General features: G+C 53.0%; 1 long non-coding RNA gene across 1 annotated transcript in view; it reads left to right on the top strand.

The window, feature by feature from the left end:
• The first annotated feature begins 8479 nt into the window (after positions 1–8479).
• Positions 8480–21599, top strand: part of LOC308606295 — a 34193-nt gene continuing 21073 nt past the window's right edge. The window contains exons 1-2 of the long non-coding RNA XR_014013794.1: positions 8480–8961; positions 13662–13759. This is a non-coding gene — a long non-coding RNA (uncharacterized lncRNA). The remainder of the gene's footprint in view (positions 8962–13661; positions 13760–21599) is intronic.

The raw sequence follows: 21599 nt of genomic DNA, 5'->3' as shown, positions 1-21599 counted from the left end.
CGGCACACACAAGGAACCCTCTCTCACTCATTTCCGGAAGCCCCTTTCCCAGCACCTGAATTCCATCCTGCTTCCGTATCAGTTCATGGAAAGTTCTTTTTTCCTCTAACTGGCTTCACAGCACTGACTTAAGATTTTCCTTTGGTCATGGTGATGAAAGAATGACTCAGGTGAGGGGTTGGCAAACCATTTCTTTCAAAAGGAGGGTCCCTTTTCTTTCAGATGAAAGGACTCTTAGATTCAGGAGACAACCCTGCCTTTAGCTGACTGTGAGCCGTGAACAAAGGAATCCCTTGGCCTTTCTTGAACCTCACCTGCTTCCTCCATAACAAGTGACCTTCCTGTCCAAACCTGGAATCCTGGAGCTCTCAGTTCCCTATGGAGGCTTAGCAGTAGGAACTCCTATCTTATGCATAGGGAGAAAAAGTCCTTTACTGTTCACAGTGTTTCCGTTTTATAAGAATAGTAATGGCTACCATTTTTAGGTGTTTATGATGGGCCATGCTCACAACCTCCCTGTGAGGTGGTCCAACTACGTCCCCATTGTATAGATGAGGAAAGCAGGGCTCAGAAAGGTTAAGTAATTTGCCCAAGGACACATAGCAGGACTCAAACCTAGATCTTTCCAAGGGCCAGAGGTGCCCTGGGTGACTCATTTCGGGTTGTCTGAAGATTCCTTCTGGACTCAGCATTTATTTTACTCTTCTGTTTTTTTTGTGGGTTTTGTTTTTTCCAAATCAAAACTGGTGGTGGTGGTTCCGATTTAGCTGGGGCCTGGTCGGACCTCCCCAAAGCAGGAAAAGATGCCTTTCCAGGATAAATGGAAACCGTTTACACGATAGTGGTCAAATGCTTTAGCAGGAACTAAATCGTATAGGATAACACTGGAAAAGCTGAAATGAATCTGTGTGGGCAGCTGGGTTTAACCCCCAAATTAGTTCCAGCCTCTTTAAAAAACATTTTTCCCCTCTCTTTTCATGTTTGTTTCCATTTTTTTTTTCCCCTTGCATAAATTTTCCAGACCTGGCTTTCGGAGAGGCTGCTGATGAGTCAGACCATTCTGCTTATCTAAATGCTAACCAGGGCCACCCTGGTCCCCGATTATCTTCATTCCCGCAAACTCACCAAGGTGGGGGAGGGGAGGGGATGTCCAAATGAGTTGTAGTTCATGGAAGTTCCCTCTCCCTGGGCTCCAGATTTGGGGACCCTCCCTAGAGAGGCAACAGGCCATGCCATCAACCCGAGCTCCTCAAGGCCCTCCACGCTGAGGGTCCCACACCAGACCTCCTGAATTGGCAAAGCCCAGGTATCTGCATTTTGATGCACACCCCGGTTTTCAACCCCGGCTGTCTTGAAGAAAACCTAGGCATGCGGAATCCTGTACCACAGTTCCCAGAGCACAGGTGGGAACCCAAGACCTCAGGAAAGAGTTCTTTGGAATGCTGCAGGACCCTTCAGCCCTCCACCCCGCCCCCACCTCCCAGACCCAGTCCACAGGGCAGCTCTGCCCACGCAGGGTGCGAGCCTCTGAAGGTTTAAGAGGAGCTGAAGGCTGTGAAGGGTGTGCCCCTGCAACTTTCTGTCGCTTCAACATTGACACGTAGCTTCTTCTTGTTCCTACTTCCTTTTCCCTCAAAACGTCACAAGTACAAGAAAAGTTAGGAAATCTGTCAGCCACATGTCTCTGAAGATGTTTACAATAGGAGAAACCAAATGGAGTCGAGAAAAACCCTTTATCAGGGGTTTCCAGTGATCCATCCGTTTATTCAGCAAATCCTTTCCTGAGTTTCCACCGTGTACAAGGCGTGGACAGACGTGAGCAGCCAGACACACCCCTGCCTGCCTGGGCCGACAACCAGGAGACAGACCTGTGATTCATTGTTTAACCAGGGGCTCCAAGAGTCTATAATGGGCTCCATCCCAGTTTAGGGAGACAGGGAATGTTTCCATGAGGTCTGAGGGGTGTGGGGAGGTGGGGAGGGAAGGGGCCTGATGAGCATCCAGACAAAGGCCACAGCCCAGGGAAGGCCCCCCCTAGTGGGGAAGGCTCCCCCTAGTGGGGAAGGCTAGGGGCGTACGAGGAAATGAAGCCCGGGGTCTGGGGAGAAGGCCTAAGGTGAGGCCTGGTGCACCACATGGAAGGTTCCAGAACAGCTGCCCATCCTCTCCATGTCTGTCTGCACATCAGACAGGACCCAAGCGAGATCTGCCTCCTCAGCTGACCCTCCGGCCACCAAGCGTGACGTTCCCACCATGCTCTGGCCCCTGTCCCCTCTCCTGCGGGGACGGCCTCTCCTCGGGCCCACTTCTGCATCCCGAGGACAGCGTTCCCACCGCCAAGGGCATCGGCGGAGACTGGGAAGTAGGCTAACAGCTTCCAGATGTCCATGAACCCAGCCTGGCTTCTGGAGGGACTGTTTGGCTTTCCGAGGTTTATAAACAGCAGGATCAGTTCCCCTCCTGACCCTCGGGAGACTGGGGGCCCCCAACCTGGCCGACGGAGCATGCGGCGATCCCCGGGGATCTTGATGTGGGCCCTCCGGTGTTTCTGCCCCGATCAGGATAGGAGGAGCTCCTAATGCCCAAATGGCCAGATTCTGCCCCAAAAGAGAGATGGCTGGAGGCAAATCCGGTGAACCCGAGGGAAGGTTGGCTGATCTGGGAGGATCCTGGCCGTGCCTTTGACACGAGCACAGCGCCACTGCCAGCCACAGGAAGCCCCAGGCTCTACGACCCCACCCGGCCCAGACGCACCCCCCGTCTGCCGCCCGCTGAGCTGACGGCAGCCATTCTGACCTCGGGGCTCAGCCGGGAAGCGGGGTGGAGAGGGAGAGCTGGTTCCGGAAAACAGGACATGTGGCCTGTCTTTCCAGGTAGATGTTAGCAGCCCTCCCTCTGACTCACTTGGTGGAAGATGCTCCCATGAGCAGCCCCCCTCCCTGACCCCGGGAGGGCCCCAGGCACCACGAACTCAACACACAGACGGCTCATCGCTCTTCTTCCAGAAGCTTCCAGGGGCCTTTGTGCTGCAGACGCCGGCGATTCCCACCATCAACCCGGTCCTGCAGAAGCCGGGGCATCTCATCCTTTTCCTGCATTCAGGGGATGCCGCCCTTCCGAAATCTCTGCACGTCCCGAGTGCCCCCCGCCCCTCCTCTGCCCACATCCCTCCTCCTCTGATGGGCAGCTCCAGCTGGTCTCGTTGGAGTTCAGTCTTGCCCACTCTGGTGGGTTTCGTTTCGGTTTTAAAATACTTTCTTGAGGTGAAATTACATAAAATGAACGCTTTTAAAGTGATCACTTCAGTGGCATTCAGCGCATTCAGTGTTGTAAAGCACCACCTCCATCCGGTTCCAGAACCTTCCCCTCGCCCCAGAGTAAAACCCCGCACCCGTGAGGCAGTTTCTCCCTCTTCCCATCTCCCTCAGCTCCTGGCAGCCATCAACCTACTTTCTGCGTCTATGGGTTTTGTCTCTTCTGGATGTTCCATGTAAATCAAGTCACACGCTATGTGACCTATGGTGTCTGGCTTCTCTCCCTTGGCATATGTAAGGTTTTCGAGGTTCATTCATGTTGTAGCTGTGTCAGTGCTTCATTCTCTTTTATGACCTAATCATATCCCACTATCAGGACAGACCACCCTTGGTTTATCCATTCACTGGCTCATGGGGAGGGAGAGAAGGAAGGAATCGCACCTCCTCCTAGGCCAAAGCCTCTTCCGCTCCTTTTGGGGGTCTCCTGAAGGCCCCCCGAGTTCCTAACGCCACGTAGGAGCGGGTCTCCCCGTTGGGGCAGCTCGTGCGCAGCCGAGGCTGTTGGTCAGGGAAAGAAAGCCCTGGCCTCTCTCCAAGGACTGAGTCTTCTTCTCAAAGCCGATTGACATTTCCACTTAAAAAGACTGTTGTCCAGCCTGAAAAAGCCCACTGTTTCCTGCCTGCCTGTTGCTTGCTCAGCTGTGGCTGGGCTGGGCCAGGCCAGCTCAGGGCTTTCAACGTACTGAGCCTTTAAATGACCCCCGATCTGGCTCATTTTTAGCTGCCTTTGGCTCACCTACCATCTGTAAGCCATTTCCTGCCCGCAGCTGGCCCTCACCTCTCATTTACCAGAAGCAGAGCCGTGAGGCTGGGCTGCAGGGCAGATCTGGGGTGGGACTGGCGGCGCAGGAACAGAGGATGGGCTTGGCCAGAAGCTGGCACTTCGTCTCCATCATACTTTAATGCCACCTCGCCTCGGTCAGAAGGGTATGTGGTTAATCTCATGCTGTGCACAGGCCCCCACGCCAACCAGAAAGAAGCTGTACCAGGGCAGCCTCGGGTGCCCGAGCGGATTGATGGTTGATGGTCACAGCTGACAGTATGAGCCCCCTGGTTGAGGCTAACAGCAGGCCTAGCAGGCCAGACCCTGGGCCATCGTGCATTTATAAAGGGGGAAACTGAGGCCCCTGGGGCCCTGGCTGATGCTGGCAGAGGCGGCCGGGTAATTCCCCTTCCCTTCGCCTTCCGTATTCAGGGAAAACTCGTTAAGATGTTTTTCCCTCCTGCAGCATTTCCGTGTGTATCACGCGTGATTCCTGCATGTTGCCGATAATTCTGCATCAGGCTGAGGCCGGGACTGGGCCTGAAATCGCACCCTTGCTTCATCCTGTCCTGTCCGACTCCCAGGCCGCCATCCCAGGAGCACTTCCGTATCGCCTGCGTGCAAAGCCTCACCTCGGGGGTGTGATGTGGGGACTCTGACCCCAGACACTGTGTGTTTGGGGGTTTCCTCCAGCACCTATAGCATAGTGAGCACTTAATTGATTTAGTAATTTATTCATTAAATGATTTGTTCTTTTACTAAATAGATATTTGTTGAGCACCGACTGTGTGCCGGGCACTGTTCTAGGTGGTAGGAATGTCCATGCTCGTGTGTTTCTGAGTGTGTCGGGGGGGTATGTGTGTGTGTTTGAGATATTTCTATGTGACAAGCAGGTGGTGGGTCACAGGTGACAGATGGCAGGAGTGGTCCTTCTCCATGGGACATGGGACATGGTCACAGGGGGCAGGGGAGTTCTCATCGTCATAGGGACTGAGGGACCCCAGCTAAGGGAGCAGCCGCCGTCTCAACTTCGTGGCAGGGGTCACATGGGCGATTCAAGGCTCTCACCTAGGCAGTAACGTGTCCCCGCCACGAGGGGGCGGAAAACGCAATCGTACCAGGTGCCCGGCAGAAGGAGGTCCAGAGATACTCGGAGGCCGGCACCAACGTCTACTATCACAGGAGTATGGGCGTCGCGTGGGCCTGGGGGGCAGCAGGGGGCACGGGAACTCACGCACTGACGGTCTAGCTGGGGAGACAGACGGTGAACGAACCACGACAGAATTAATGATTTAATTGCATCTATGGCCAGGGCTACCAAGGAGTGCAAGACACCAGGGCACCAAACACGGCCACATAACCTCATTGGGGGTGTTGGAAGACCTCCCTCTGCGGCTGAGCTGATGCTTAAGATAAAACATAAAAGACGATGACTAGGGTTCTGTAGGTGAAGATGAACTGTGGATGCAGGAAGTGTCCTCTCCAGGAGCTGGAAGAAAGCCATCACTGGTGGAGCACAGAGCATGGAGATGGAGATGAAGTTGGAAAGGTCAGCGGCCAGATCACTCACGGCCTTGTAAGCGGGTTTATGAAGCTGGCTTGTATCCTAAGAGCCATGGGGAGCCACGGAAGGTTTTCAGAAGGGGAGTGGGGTCGGGGGTTGGGATGGGGTGGGAGCTGGACAGCGCCCTCTGGTGGTTGTGTGAGGACTGGCGTCCGCAGTGCTCTCGGCCAGCGCTTGTCCTGGGCTTGGTTCTAAGCCTTCCCCGCAGGCTGTGGAGATGCAATCCTTCTGAGACTGCCCGCCCCGTTAATGCTGGTGGACACAGCTCACAGGGGCCAGCCTCCCAAATGGCATGCCACCAAGCCACGCTGTCCAAGAGACACCAGACGGACATGCCAGGGCTGCGTGGAGCAGACCCAGACAGCGAAAGGTCTGGCTGGCCTGCGTTTTCTCCAGCGGGTGCCTGGTCTGGGTCTGACTTCAGACAGGACGGGAGGGACCCTGATTACCTTCCCGTTCCCATCCTGGGTAATCTCAGACCTCACATGGGTGTGTGCTTGTGAGTGTTCGGACAGACACCACCACCACCCCCCCCGCAAACGAGGGCCAGTGGAATGATGGCCACTCAAATCTCCCGTATTACCGAAGGCAGATAAACCCCAACCAGCCAGAAGCAGGGGATCCTGTGGCCGCTGCCCCCACCCTCCCTTGCATGCTTGTGGCCTGTTTCTGCCTGAAACTGCAAATGCTTATCACAGGCGAGTGATGAGTCATGACTTGGGTTCTTCCTCAAAGGACAGCCTGAAGCTGGAGACGTTTATCAGCTGCTTTTCTTCTTTATTTTCAGACAGGGCAATTGAGCCAACTGAACTTTGTGGAAAGGGAGAGATGTTTTTCCTCCTTCATTTTCGGAAAGTGTGACCATTCCAGAGTGCACTCAAGTCTCCCTCTGGCCCCGGAACCCAGTTTCCCTTCCCAGTCGCCAGTATCTGCCCTTCCAGAGGACCAGGCACAGAGCAGCAACCACGGATCCACCAACTTCTACAAAAGTTGTGCTCCCATGAATATGCTCTGTTCCTTGCCGGCTACTGGCTTTACTTCTGTAGGGGAAGAAGATTTTGAAATAGCCCAGTAATTTTCTTGTGGGGTGCACCCATCAGCACCCCTTCTGCTATCACAACAGGGCCACGAAATGTGGCTTGTTGCTCAGGGCGGAGGAGAATGACTACAAAGGTATAAACATGCAGCTTTGAGCAGGAAAATAATTGAGTTTTCTTTTTAATCCTTGGTGAGACAGTGGTCTTGAAAGCCGGGCTTTCAAGCATGAGTAAATATTCCTGGAATTCCCATTGCTGGACCGTCTCCCATGAAGAGTCACGCATGGAGGACTGACCTCGGTGTGAATCAGAGCCGGGAGGATGCAAGAGGCAGCTGAGGGAAGAGAAAAGCACATGGAGAGGAAGAGCTGGGGGGCAGGGCCAGTGGGAGAGACAGACTGGCTGCAGCCCTCTGCTGGGGAGACGGAGGCTCCATGCAGCCTTTCCCTGCTCCCCGGTGGGCCTGGAAAGGTGGCCCATGGCAGAGAGCCTCATTGTGGGCCCACGCAGCAATCAAGGTCCAGCCCAGGAAGCAGACAGCCTCCTGGGCATTTCAGTGGAGGGTACTGAATGCAGGGAATTGATGCAGGTGATGGAATGGCTGAGAAACTGGACAGAGGAAGGAAAGGGCCAGGAGGGGATTTGAAGGCAAAGAGGCCCAGGACCCCACAGCCCAGCACCGCTTCCCAAATGGCCCCGAATGATAGAATAGAAACGGTGGAGACTGGGGCCCGAGAGAAGACCCCTGCTTCCCATGGCTTGTGAGTGGCATGCGGGGGTTTGAGAAGTTCCGTGTGCCCCAGTGGGGAATGTGGAATAGGGCTGAGGGGGCAGGTTGGTGAGCTCACGGGGGGCGGGGGTCACCACTGGAAGGACCACAGGGACCCTGATCGAGGATCACGGAGCAGTGAAGCTGGGGAGCGGTCAGAGTAACATCTGGATTCAGAGAGTCCCCCAACTCAGATATCGGAATGCGAGTGAGAGAACAGCAGCGTGGCTCTAAGGGATGACAAAGCCCTGCTGTGAAAGCCCGAGGACCGTTTGAATAGAATGAGTCCGTGAAATGTGAGAGTAGAAAACAGCCATATTCCTAAGGAAGTCTCTAATATGATTTTAAATATGAATGTGTAAATTAATAAACTTAATATCATGTACATATATTTTAAATGAGAGCAAAGAACGATCACTCATTTTTGCTCACCCGTACATTTCAACAGCCCCACCGCACAGGTTGAGCAATGCCTGCCCCATGCCCCAGCTCCCCCAGCTTCCGAGTTACACGTCATCCAGTGGTCTCCTTGGCAGCTGTGCTTTTTCTGCAGACTCAGCACCCTCTTCCACATTCTGCATTTTAAGTCCTTTTTGCGGGGAGGAATCCCTTCATAACCTGGAGTGGAGCTGAAACTCAACCCCCGCCCCCCGCCAGTTGGCAGAAACACAGTTTACTAGTTAAGGGTATGCTAGCTGCCCTAACAAGCAAGTCTCCACATTTCAATGACTTTACATGCAATTGAAGTTTGTTTTCCTCTCGATAATGGAGAGCAGGTGTTAAGGGGCTGGCTTTTCCACAAGGCAACTTAGCAACCGAAGGCAGGGAACTCTCTGCCAGCCCCCAGGAGCCTTTTGCTTCCAGCTGGTGGGAAGGGACAGGGCAGGAAGGAGCAGGTGTGGGAGGTTTTTAGAGGAGCACATGACTTCCACGTGAATCCCATTGGCCAGAATTCAGTCACGTGACCTCGCCTGACGGCAAGGGACGCCGGGAAATACCAGTCCGGCTGTGTGCCCTGGAGGAAGAGGAAGTGGTTGCGGGGGGTGAACAGCCAGCCGGTCTCCGTCACACACGGGCCCCGTGAGATTGCCTGTGCGACGCCGTTAAACGTCCCCCTGTAGACAGAGCTGGGGGAAGGCTGCCCTTTGGAACTTTGTTCCCGTGTCCCACGCGGCAACCTCACTTCAGTGCTCGCTACACAGAATCGGAGGAGTGGCTAAGACATGGTCCCCGTCCTCTAGGGCTTTATGTGTCCCTGGAGTGAGCAGACCCAGGAAGAGAGCACTGAGCGAGGCATGATGTCAGAAGTCCACACTGGCACCCGTGGGGCAGGAAGATGCCTCGGAGCTTCAGCTAAAGGCCCACAGCTGAGGTCAGCTCCCCGTTCTCAACAGGGCGGCCTGCCCTGTCTCCAGGGCTCACCCAGAGCAGCCAAGCCTCGGCGCCTCAGCACCGTCAGCCGGTCCCACCCCTCCAAGCGGGGCCAGGCCCTGCGAGCTGCAGCTTACGTGCAGGTGGGTTATTCATGTGTGGGGTCGCGAGTTCTGGCTACGGTCGATTTTCCCCCCTCTCAGGTCCCACCATGGGAGCTGGATAATTCCTTTGTGTGTGTGTGTGTGTGTGCTGGGTAGGGGGTGCCCCATGTACTGCAGGAGGTTTACCAGCAGCCCCGACCTCTCTCCCCAAGACACTCTTAGCACAGCTCTGAGTTGTGACAACCAAAAGTGTCTCCAGACTTTGCCAAATGTCCCCTGGGGGGCAAAACTGTTGCCAGTCGAGAACCATTGGCCTGGAGAGTGGTTCTCACACCTGATTACACATTTGAATCATCTGGAAGCTACAGACAATTAGCAATCCAGACCCCGCAAGTCCACTCCTAGGTATGGGCCTGAGATAAATGAGGCACGTCTACAAAAGACTGTAGGACTGTGTTCCTGTCGGTGTATTATTAATAGCCGATGGCTGGGAACAGCCCAGATGTCCATCCATAGGAGACTAGATGAACAAATCATATATATATTCACATAGTGGAATAATACCAAGAAAGAAAAAATCCCCAACAACAGGCATGAATTGCACTGCTATTAAGTTGAGCAAAGGAAGCCTCACACAAGAGTACATGTCGTATGATCCCTTGTATATGAAGTTCAAGAACAGGCAAAACCAGTCTATCGTGATAGAGGTGGGGAGAGTGGATATTTCTGGGGAGGGTAGTGACTGGAAACCTGGGACGCTGGGAATGTTCTATCTTGATCTTCATGTTGACACGTGGTGTGTGCGGATATAACAATTCATCGTGCCGTGCACTTAAGATTTGCACATATAACTTATGCCTTGTATTCGCTTCCTGTGACAGCTGTAATAAATTACCAAAACTTGGTGATTTAAAGAAACAAGAGTGTATTCTCTCACAGTTCCAGAAACCAGAAGTGTGAAATCAGGTGTTGCAGGGCTGTGCTCTCTCTGGAGGCTCTAGGGGAGGGACCTTCTTTATCTCCTCCAGCTTCTGGTGGCCACGTTGCTCTCCCAGCTTCTGCTGTCGCACTGCCATGTGCTCTGTGATTATGTAATCTCCCTCTGCGTCCCTTATAAGGATACATGTGATTGCATCTCAACCCACCAGATAATCCAGGATAACTTTCCCATCTCAGGATCCTTAGTTACATCTGCAAAGTCTTTGCCGTATAAGGTAACATTGATGGGTCCCAGGGATTCGGACCTGATATGTTTGGGGGCCCTTATTCAGCCCACTGCATAACTAAATTTAAAAGAAAAATTTTAATTACCGGTGTGATGGCCCCACCACACACCAATTGAATCAGACTCTGCTGTTTCTGTTGATAAGTTACACAGTCCTGGGCGTAGCGGGTGGAGAGACACTGATCTAGAGGTGGTTCTTCCCTCGTCGGCGCGTTCGGGAAGGGTAGGGATGTGCCTGTCTTGCTCATCACTTACCGCGGTGCAAAGTTGACTCAACGAACTTGCTAAACATGGAATGAATTGATACATGAATGAATATAGTTACTACTAAGATCTGTTTTTTGCTCGTAACACTTCTGACGCCAAACACGTAGATATTCCACACCAAGCAATTCTCCAGTTCTCTGTGGACGCCAGCTGGGTGTCCTACAACTTAACTCAATTCTGATGCTAACCACCCAGAGTGAGAGCAGACCCTGTGGTTAAGGGCTCAGCCCCGCAAGACTGCCCCCACTTCAGATGCCAGGCGCAAGTGGTGGGTCCCCAGCTCACCCACCCTTCTCTCTGACTTGGCAACAAATCAAGGAATCCCACAACCCCCTCCTCAGCTTCAATAATTTGCTATAATGGCTCATAGAACTCAGGGAAATACTTTCCTTACGTTCACTTTTATTGTAAATGTAAATCCTTTACATTTATTGTAAAGGATACAGATGAATAACCAGACGAAGAGGTACATAGTGAGAGGTCTGGAAGGGTCCCAAGTGTAGGAGCTTCTGTCCCCATGGAGCTTGGGGTGCACACCCTCTCGACACGTGGGTGCGTGCACCAACCCAGAAGCGTTTTCATGGAGGTTCCATTACATAGGCGTGGCCGATAACCTCATGTGAGTGGTGATGCCCCACTCGCCTCCCTGGAGGTCGGGGATGGAGCTGCAAGTTCCAGTGCTCTAATCACATGATTGGTGCCTCTGGCAACTGGCCCCTGTGCTGAAGCTCTCTGGGAGCCACCAAGAGTCACCTCGTTAGCATAAAGTCAGGTGTGGTGGAGAGGGGCTTGTTACGAATAACCAAGGACACCCCTATCTCCCCATCAGCAAAGTACACAGGTTTTAGGACCAAATCTACATTCTTTTTCTGTCACAGTATCACAAGGGAGGATGAGTGTGGCCACAGTAAATTGGGATGATCTAAAGTCAGAGGACCCAGCTTCAAACCCAGCCCTGCTGCTTATCGGCTGAGTGACCGCAACCAAGGCCCCTCGCTGTCCCACCCTTTCTCCTCACCGGGAAAGTGAGGACACTGCTGGGGGAATTCATGAGATGACGTCTGTCCCTGTGAACCTGCCTGAAATCCAAAACAAGTGCACACCTTCCCGTGCAAAACATCTGACGCTGAGCCCGTGGTAAATAGTGACTTCCCCGGGTGGATCAAATAAAATCACAAGATGCTGGGTGTTAGGCAAGTGGGATTTACGTGCTGGCCTCACTGTCGGCATAAAATACGCTCGCTGTAAATGTGCAGAGCTTGTGAAATAGCTGAGCGCTCTTTGAAGGCCACGAGGAGGGACCCTGGAGAATGTAAGCTGGATGGGGGGACAGATTAGGTCCTTTTGAGGATGACAACCATAAAACCCTTTCCTAAGTCGAGGGTGATGTCCTAACCCAGTTCACTGCCTGCGTAACAGTATGCCCAGTGCTATTTAGTTTGACAGGGGAAAGCAAACAAACAAAAGAAGAACACCCAACCGACAACGAAAACCTCCTTCTTAGGAGAGCTTGGAGTCTGATGGTCTTGCTATAAGACGTCCCGCTTGGTTTGGGATTCTAGGCAGGTCTCTGGGGAGAGGGGGGAGAAAAGGGCCTGGTCCCATGGAAATTTCCTAGTAGGGTTTATTTTGAAGCAAAGGTTTGGCAGCCCTGACCCTGTCTCCTTGGCTAGACAGAGCCTCTTTGAAAAGAGTCAAAAACAGCAGGGATGGAAAACGGCCTTCGAGGGAGCAGGATTTAGTGGAATCCTCTTCTTCCAAAAAGAACTGCCGAGACCAGCCCGGGCATCCCTTGCTTTATGAAATTCAGCTCAGCTCACCCGTGGTCGGCAGAGTAATGCCCGCTGCCTGCCCCCACCCCAGCCTAATTCCCGGAATCGCTGTGTACGTGACCTGACATGGCAGAAGGCACTTTGCAGGCGTGCTTGAGTTGAGGACCTTGTGATGAGATGATCCTGGGTGATCTGGGTCGGTCCAGTGGAATCGCATGAGTCCTTGAAATCAGAGACCCTTTCCCAGCTGTGGTCAGAGAAAGAGGAGGCAGTGGGGCAGGTTCAGAGATGCAGTGTCGCTGGCTTTGAAGATGGAGAAGGGGGCCGTGAGCCAAGGACTAGGGGCCACTGCTAGAAGCTGAAAGGGCGAGGAATAGCTTGCCCCCTAGAACCTCAGGCAGCACCACTGATAACCTTGGTTTAGCCCAGTGAGCCCCGTGTTGAATTTCCGACCTCCAGGTGGAAGTTGATGAGCGTGTGTTGTTGAAGCTGCAAAGTTTGTGGAAATGTATTGCAGCAGCGGTAGAAAATCCAAACATCACCTTTCTTCTTTTTTTAAAATTGATTTATGTATAGTTGATTTACAATGTTATGTTATTTTCTACTGGACAGAAAAGTGGTTCAGTTATACATCTACAGGTATTCTTTTTCATAGTCTTTTCCATTGTGGTTTATCACAGGATGTTGAATGTAGTTCCCTGTGCTATATAGTGGGACCTTGTTGTTTATCCATTCTCTGTATAATAGTTTGCATCTGCTAACCCCAAACTCCCACTCCATCCCTCCGCACCCCCTTGGCAACCACAAGTCTGTTTCTGTTTTGTAGATAAGTTCATTCGTGTCATATTTTAGATTCCACAGATAAGTGATATCATATGGTATTTGTCTTTCTCTGTCTGACTTACCTCACTTAGTATGATAATCTCCAGGTCCATCCCTGTTGCTGCAAATGGCATTATTTCATTACTTTTTATGGCTGAGTAGTATTCCACTGTATATACGTACCACATCTTCTTTATCCATTCATCTTTTGGTGCATGTTTAGGCTGTTTCCATGTCTTGGCTATCGTAAATAGTGCTGCTGTGAACGTTGGGGTGCAGGTATCTTTTTGAGTTATAGTTTTCTCTGGATGTATGCCCAGGAGTGGGATTGCTGGATCATACAGTAACTCTATTTTTAATTTTTTAAGGAAGCTCCATACTGTTCTCCATAGTGGCTGCACCAATGTACATTCCCACCAACAGTGTGGGAGGGTTCCCTTTTCTCCACATCCTCTCCAGTATTTGTTATTTGTAGACTTTCTAATGGTGGCCATTCTAACTGGTGTGAGAAATAATTGTAGTTTTGATTTGCACTTCTCTAATAATTAGCAAACGTCGCCTTTCTTGAGCACCTACTGTGTGCCCATTCCTGGGATGGGATCCCTAATCCTAGTGACCACCTGTGATGCTGAGCTTGTGATCCCATTTTACAGGTGAGTAAACTGAGGCTCAGCGAGGTGAACTGACATCCTGAGAGGGAATGGGAATCCTTGGCCGACTCCAGCCGCCCTGGGCCTCGCGCTGCTCACAGGTAAGATGGGCAGGAATGTGAGCTTGAAGCATGTGGTGCACAGTAGGTGTTTAGTCAGTGTTACTTCTCTCTTTCCTTTTCCCAAACATCAGGTGTCCAGCAGGTCTGGCTGTGAAGTGGGTGATATTTTCTTCTTGACTGCTCTATAAAACCATTACAAAATCAACCCTGGTTCCCAAAGGCAAAAACCTCCCCTGATAGAGGCCATCATGGTGGGCAAAAGGCTCTCACCGGCAGACCTGGGAGACAGGTCTCTCACGTTGGCTCTGAATGATTGCTGTGTGACCTCAGGCTGGTTACTGCCCCTCTCTGGGCAGCGTGTAGTTTCGGTTGACTCAAGTTCCCTTGCAGTCTCAGTCTCCAGGGAGCCTGTGAGCAAACTCTGGTCCCCGTCCAGAGGACTGAGGTCAGGCCAGGCTGGTGGCTGCTGCTGTGTCTCTACATGCGTCCTGGGAGGGCACACAGGGGCCCTCACAGCAAAGTCACGCCCTCCTGCCATCCAAAAGGCCAAAGGGTGAATTTCCCTCTGCTGTGAATCTGCCCCCTTGGCGGGGCCGGTTTCCTGGCTTGGGGCTGAGGCTCTTCCTGGCCTTCTTCCCCAGGAAGTCCCCAGGTTGTGGTCCAGCCCTGGCCGGGATCTAAAGGTCTGTGTCCTGGCCTGCCTTTGCCAGCGGGCACCTGGCTGACCTCCAGACAGTTACTCCTTGGAAGGGAAACGTGAGGGAAGGTGGGACAGCCCAGGGGTCCCCAGCTGTCCCTGGCAGTCCAACCCTTCTCCCAAATCTGGGAGGGCATTGTGCCTCCGATCCGTCTTTCTCACACTTTGCTGTCAGCGTGGGAAGGACCTCGGGGGTGGGGTGCCCCATAATGCTGGCCCGCTCAGCCAGCTTGAGTTGTATCCCTTAGAAAGATCTGTTTGAGTCCTAACCCCCAGAATCTGTGAGTGTGACCTTATATGTAGAAATAGGGTCTTTGCAGATGTCATCAAGTTAAGATGGGTTCGTACTGGATTAGGGTGGCCCTAATCTAATGCCTGGTGTCCTTATAAGAAGAGGGGAATTTAGACACAGACACACAGGGAGAAAGCCATGTGACAATGAAGGCAGAGATTGGAGTGTTTCTTCTACAAGCCACGGAATCGTCCCTAGAGCCCTCAGAGAGAGCTCGGCCCTGCTGACACCTTGATTTTAGACTTCAGGGCTCCAGAACTATACATTTTTGCTGTTTTAAGAGCCCCTAGTTTGTGGCGCTTTGTTACGGCAGCCCCAGGACACTCACACACCCACTGCCTGCTCTTGCCCATTTCCCAGTAGTCATTGCTTTGAAGAAACATGAGGAAATCACCTAGTGTCCCTCCAAACTGAACATATCCAAACGCGAGGCCTGGCCTTTACTCACATCTTATGTCCTTCCTCCATTGTTGGGGGTTATCATTTTACGAAGGGATGCTAGCCAGAGATGGCCGTTGAACTTTACTGATCCTTTTGTTAGTTCTCAAAAGACTTTTCTGGGACCTCCCTGATGGCACAGTGGTTAAGAATCCGTCTGCCAATGCAGGGAACATGGGTTCGAGCCCTGGTCCGGGAAGATCCCACATGCCACGGAGCAACTAAGCCCGTGCACCACAACTACTGAGCCCGCGAGCCACAACTACTGGGCCCACGTGCCACAACTACTGAAGCCCGTGCGCCTAGAGCCCGTGCTCCGCAACAAGAGAAGGCACTGCAATGAGAAGGCCGCGCACTGGAAGGAAGAGTAGCCCCTGCTCGCCGCAACTAGAGAAAGCCCATGTGCAGCAACGAAGACCCAACACAGCCAAAAATAAATAAATTAATTAATTTTTAAAAAAAGTTTTCTGAATTTCTATGAAATTCAGAAATCTGGTGACATGGGCTCTGGAGTTAAGAGAGCTGGTTCTGGGTCAGGTCCTGCTTGAAATGCCCTGTGTGTGTTTTCGGAGGAGCATCTAAACCCTTGGGGTCTTCCCGCCATCAAGAGGGTTGGAGCATGCCTAGCTCTTGGCCAGTTGTCAGGTCCCTTTAAAACTGGACCAGCCCCACGCCTGCTCCTCCTGCCTCCCCTCTCTCCATCCCTTAAGCCGGTCTCAAGTGCTGTCTGCGTGGTGCAAACTGTATTTGGTTTCTCAAGGGAAGGACACCGCTAAATACATAAGTAAATAAAAAGCAAAGTTCTTGGTTACACTTAGCCTCGAGAAGCTTAAAGGCCCCCTCTGGGAACTTTGCTGCCGAGTGAGCTTTCTTGACCTTCCCCATTGATTATGGATTGGACAGGACTCCAGTATTTGTCAGTGACAGAAACTCAAACCAGAAGAGGCTCCCAATCAGAGGCCACTCTGGGAGCCTTGAAGGCTGTAACCAGGTACTTCAGTGCCATGAGATCTCATGCTATCTCCATCTCTCCCCATCTTGGGGTCTCTGTGGGGACCTCATTTTCTCTGAGAGTAAACAGGTTTTCTCCCAGCAGTGAGAAACACAGTGCTGGTATCCTCAGGCTTAGGTCCTCCAGCTTGATGAAAAAAGAGAAGGGAGAGCATCTCTCTTCCTGTTTCAGAATATAGATGCTCCAGGGAAGGACTTTTATTGGTCAGCCTTAGTCACATGGCTAAGCCTTGGACTTATCACTTGGCGGGGGGGGGGGAGTTCTATGATTGGCCAGGCCTGAATCACATGTCCACTCAGGGGGTGGAGCCCTGTGATTGGCAGCTCACCCAGCATCACGTGACTGATATAAGAGGAGCACCGCTCTCCAAGGGCTGGAAAGGGAGATGGGTAGAACCAGGCCCCAGCTGTGCCCCAGCTCCCTCTGACCACAGCCCAAGGAGCCCTAGACTGGACATCAGACCCACGAGATCCTGAAGCGCTGGTCAGTGGGTTTTGCACATCTCTTCAAGATATATATATATTTAATTTTTATTTCTTTATTTTTGGCTGCACTGGGTGTTCACTGCTGTGCGTGGGCTTTCTCTAGTTGCCGTGAGAGGGGGCTACGCTTCTTTGCGGTGCACGGGCTTCTCATTGCAGTGGCTTCCCTCGTTGCAGAGCATGGGCTCTAGGCGCGCAGGCTCGGTAGTTGTGGCGCACGGGCTTAGTTGCTCCACGGCATGTGGGATCTTTGCGGACCAGGGAACGAACCTGTGTTCCCTGCATTGGCAGACGGATTCTTAACCACTGCGCCACCAGGGAAGTCCCAGGATTTAATTTCAAGTGAACTTTTACTTGGAAGACCAACCAGAGTTGTTCTGGCTGAGGCAGGAAGGGATAGACAGAGGAAGCAGCGCTCAGATTCCCCTCCCTCCCACCCTGGTTCAGGCTTCTCCACAGAGCAGAGCCTGAAAGTCACAGAGCCATCCCCGCCCAGCACACACGGGAGCGAGATCCCATTTTACAGACAGGAAAACTGAGGCTCTGAGGGCTCTATTCCTCGCCCGAGAAATTCCTCAGCAGTTCACAGCCACATCTGCTGCTGCCCAGACCAGGCAGTTGCCTGGAATTTGGGCCAGCCTCCTTTTCGCCCGGATGTTGGACCAAGTCCTTTGAATTCCCGGCAGAAGGGAGAGGTCCACAGACATCTCAGAGCTCAAATTAGGACTGTGGACTGTGGCTCTCTAACCTGCTTTGTGGCGAGCTTGAGAAGTGGCCCTGTGGCGTGGCGGCTGGCGAGTGCCTTCAGCCTGGTCAGCAAGACCCTTTTTCATGAGCGTGAACCGCCCTTGGCCCCAACGAAACAGCAGCGGGCTCCAGGCCTGAGGTTGTGCCCGCAGGATTCGCTGAGCCCAGCTGGTCAGCCCAGCCAGAGACGCAGTCACCGAAAGCCACAGGAGTCCCCACCCAAGGGACTTCTCCTGCCCTGTGCAGCCCCTGTTGTCTGCTGGTGGCACCCCCCACCCTGGGAAGGGCCAGCCCAGTCCTCCCTAGGACAGCCCAGTTGCCGGGAGGGCCCTGTGTCAACGCGGGAGGGCCCAAGATTTGTGGCCCCCGCGTTGACAGGCAGTGGATGCACAGAGAGATGGGTGTGAGTGGAGCGCAGGGCCCCTGGAGCAGGGGCATCGGGAGTGACTGAATTGAGGCCAGCGTACACAGGCCCCAGTGGCCTTTCTCCTGGACTCAAAAGAGGACTGACGGTCGTGGGGCGGCGCGGGGTCAGCTCTGTATTTAGGTCCACGCTCCACTGGAGGACCAGTTCCTCCGTCCTAGTCCACATCGCTCTGCCTGGAACTGTGTCCGGTAACTTAGTCGGCTCTTTGCACTGATGGCAACTCCACTGTTCCGGTGTCTCTGGCTAAAACCCAGAGGTCACCCTCGAGGCCTCATTGTCTCACATCTCACACCCAAATGCTGGGTCACCTTTTACTTCGCCTTTTACTGGCTCACCTTCAAAGGGAAGTCCAAGGCCAGCTGCTTCTCCCCACCTGCACTGCCTCTGCCTGGTCCAGGCCGCCGTCTCTTCTCGCCTGGACTGTGCTGTGGTATCCCCGCTGTGCTCGGTGTCCCCGTGAGCCTGCCCTCACCCCGCATGGTCTGTCCCAACGCATCAGGCCAAGGGCTGCTTGGAGAACTTGACTTCCGTCTGCTTCTGGGCCTCCCCTCTCAGAAGCCCCCGAGGTCTTTCCACCTATACTGCGGTGAATAGCATCCCCCCGCCAAGTTCACATCTGCCTGGACCTGTGAACGTGGCGTTGTTTGGAAATAGGGTCTTTGCAGATGTCACCAAGTTTAAATGAGATCAGCCTAAAGGAGCCCTCATCTAATGACCAGGGTCTTTATAAGAAGAGGGGGATTTAGGCACAGACACAGAGGGAAGACACATGTGTGAAGACAAAGGTGCAGGGGGGAGGAATGCATTCACAGGCCAAGGACACCTGAGGCCATCAGAAGCCAGAAGAGACAAGGAAGGATCCTCCCTGAGAGCCTTCAGATGGAGCCTGGCCCCACTGACACCTTGATTTCAGACTTCTGGTCTCCAAAACCGTGAGACAATATACTTCTGTTGTTTGACGCCACCCAGTTTGTGGCCATTTGTTATAACAGCCACAGGAGACTAATACCGCCTCCTCTATCTGCCTTGTGGAGATTGCAATGCTCATCATCTAGCAAAGGCTCTGAGAAATTCTGCAAGGAAGCACGTGTTCCATTTTCCCGAGCTTATCCCATCATGCAAGCATCCAGTTGCAACTACCCTTTCACCTCCCATGGGACCCACTTTGGGAAATGTTGGACTAGAAAATTCCTGACATCCCCTCCAGGCTGAAAGTTCTGTTGCTTTTGGAATTGGAAGACAAGCCATGAAATAAGTAGAAAATTGTATGCATGGGGACTTCCCTGGTGGCGCAGTAGTTAGGACTCCGTACTCCCAATGCCAGGGGCCCGGGTTCACTCCCCGGTCAGGGAACTAGATCCCACATGCATGCTGCAACTAAGAGTTTGCACGCCACAACTAAGGAGCCAGCAAGCCTCAACTAAGGAGCCCACCTGCCGCAACTAAGACCCGGCGCAAACAAATAAATAAATAAATATAAAAAAAATTGTATGCATGATTAGATAGTCATTTTAAATATAGCCAAAATGCTCCTGCAGTTGTGGAGAAGCAAAACGAGTCTGGGGAAGAACAGCCGCTCTAGTTAACCAGCTCTAGTTAAGCACTCAGATGTGAGCGCCACTGACCCCGTAGGAGCTCAGTCTGAGGTCGGTCACTGTGGGAATGAGAACAGTGTAGTGTGTAAGACTATTTCCTTGGGCTGTGTTCCTAGAAGTGGACTTGCTGGGTCAAAGGCTTTGCATTTTTAAGACATGGGATTCATAGTGCCAGACTGCTCTCCAGAAGGTTGTACAGATTTAAACTCCCACTAACGCAGACCAGCGGTACCCGTCTCCCATCTGTGCCAGCACTGGCCATTATCCTATTTGACATCTATAAATTGTCCTGTGTGTTTTGACCACAAAAGTAAATAGAGCTTTTATTGAGTTATCTGAGTTTCTACCGAGTCATGCCCAGAGCAGCCTGCCCACCAGCCCATCGCTGCCAGCAGAGGGCTCTTGCCAATGACTGGGCAGTGGTGCCCTGAGGTCAGGCCAAATTTTTGGAGGAAACAGCAAACCACACTCAGATTTGGCCTGAAATATTAAACTCTGAAAAAGAGAAGATTCAGTGTCATAGGATCCTTCCCCGGAGCAGAGTGGGAGAGAGAAAAGAGGTTGGGATTTGAAGTCAGGAACACCCGAGGGTTTGTCCTGACCTGGCCCCTTTCTAGCTCCGTGACCTTGGGCAGCTCACGTGAGCTTTTTGCACCTCAGTTTCCTTATCTTTGATGTGGGCTAACGACAGCCCCAACCTCTCTGAGTTTGATGAGGATTAAATCATTGCCTTGTTACGAGATGGGCTTTGCATATGGAACCCTAATACGAGCTGGGGTTCCAGGTGGCCCAATCCAGAGAGCGTCACAGAGAGGTGTAGTCGAGCCACCAAAATGGATTAGGAAGGAATTTGGATTCCCCCTTGCCTTTCTCTCAAACGTCAAGGGGAATCCACTCCTCAGCCCACAGTTGTGTTTCTTAACATCCTACTTCCTCTGCCCCCTGCGTGTCTTGCATCCATCCTGCAGCAACTCCGGGACCCCCGCAGCCCCCCAGTCCCCCCCAAAGGTCAGCTCTCACTTTTGCCCTTTGCCCCCTCCACTTTGCTTTTGTCATGGAAATGAGCTTCCTCTCTCCAGTTTTGCTTGTTTTCTCATGGCCTCCCCTAGAATCTAGATTCTCCACAAGAAAGGGAGGATCCTCCCCTCTGTTCTCTGGCCTCTGTGGGTCCTGTTTTCCTCCACCTACTCCCGACTCTGCCTACAACGTGGAACCGGTCTGAGGAAGACAGAACTCTCTTCGGGAAGCGGGGTGGGAGGGAGCCGAGTGGGCAAAGACAAAATACTCTTTAACTGATGGGGACCCGTGCTGTAAATGTATCCGCGTGTGCTGCCGCTGGCTCCCCTGCTTCCATCACTTCTCCCGTAACTGAGGCCTTGTAACGTTTTTGGAGCTTTCCCTGTAGTGAACACGTTCTTTTTCTTCCTCTGAGTCTCCCGAAAGACAGGTGAGGGGGGCAAGTTCTAACCCGAGTTTTGGGGCCAGACCGGCATGGCGGCCCAGCCTTGGGAGAGGCAGGCGTGGGAGGTCGGGGCTGGTGGGAGGTCGTCTTCAGCGGCTGCCTCTTTCTCCAGCCTCTTCCCCCCATTGTCAGAGGGCCCCGTTGCTTACACAGCACGTGTTCAAACAGAACTCCACCGAGGGTCGCTTCTCCCTCTGCCACCATCCTCACCCTCCTGCTGGGGTCCTGAGAGCGCCGGGTGCCGAGCCCCACCTGAGCCTTGCCCTGAACCATATCCTGTTCCCTAAGATCCAGAGCGGGGTCTGCTCCCGTGTGTCCGGTCCGGCCCTGACGGGAGGGTGGAGCAAGGTTCGGGGCTGGGGAGAGCTGGAGAGGTGGGGTCAGCCTGGGCTCAGCCGGCCCCCTTATTAGGAGCTGGGTGGCCTCACGTAGGATGCTGAGCCTCTACAAGCCTCGCCCTCCTCATCCGCGAAGTGGTCGTGATGATACCTGCCCCCTCACGGCACAGGGCTCGGAGGAAACTGAACCTGCTGGGCACGCTTAGCTGTGGGCCTCCTCCGTGCATTCCCTCTCTGTGCACCAGGCATCCGCCGGCTGTCTGTTCACCACTCCGTGCTGGGCGTCCCGCCAACTCCTGGTGATACCCGAGGAATAGTAGCTGCCGGGGTGGTCGCTGACAGTCTCGCCCAGTGGGTGTAATTGCTTTGATGAGAGTACAGGGCCTGTG

The sequence above is a fragment of the Mesoplodon bidens genome (assembly GCF_964165515.1).
Source record: "Mesoplodon bidens genome assembly, chromosome: 18".
In the NCBI taxonomy this organism is placed as follows: domain Eukaryota; kingdom Metazoa; phylum Chordata; class Mammalia; order Artiodactyla; family Ziphiidae; genus Mesoplodon; species Mesoplodon bidens.
The sequence above is the reverse complement of the archived record's forward strand: the minus strand, read 5'-3'. Positions and strand labels throughout refer to the sequence as shown.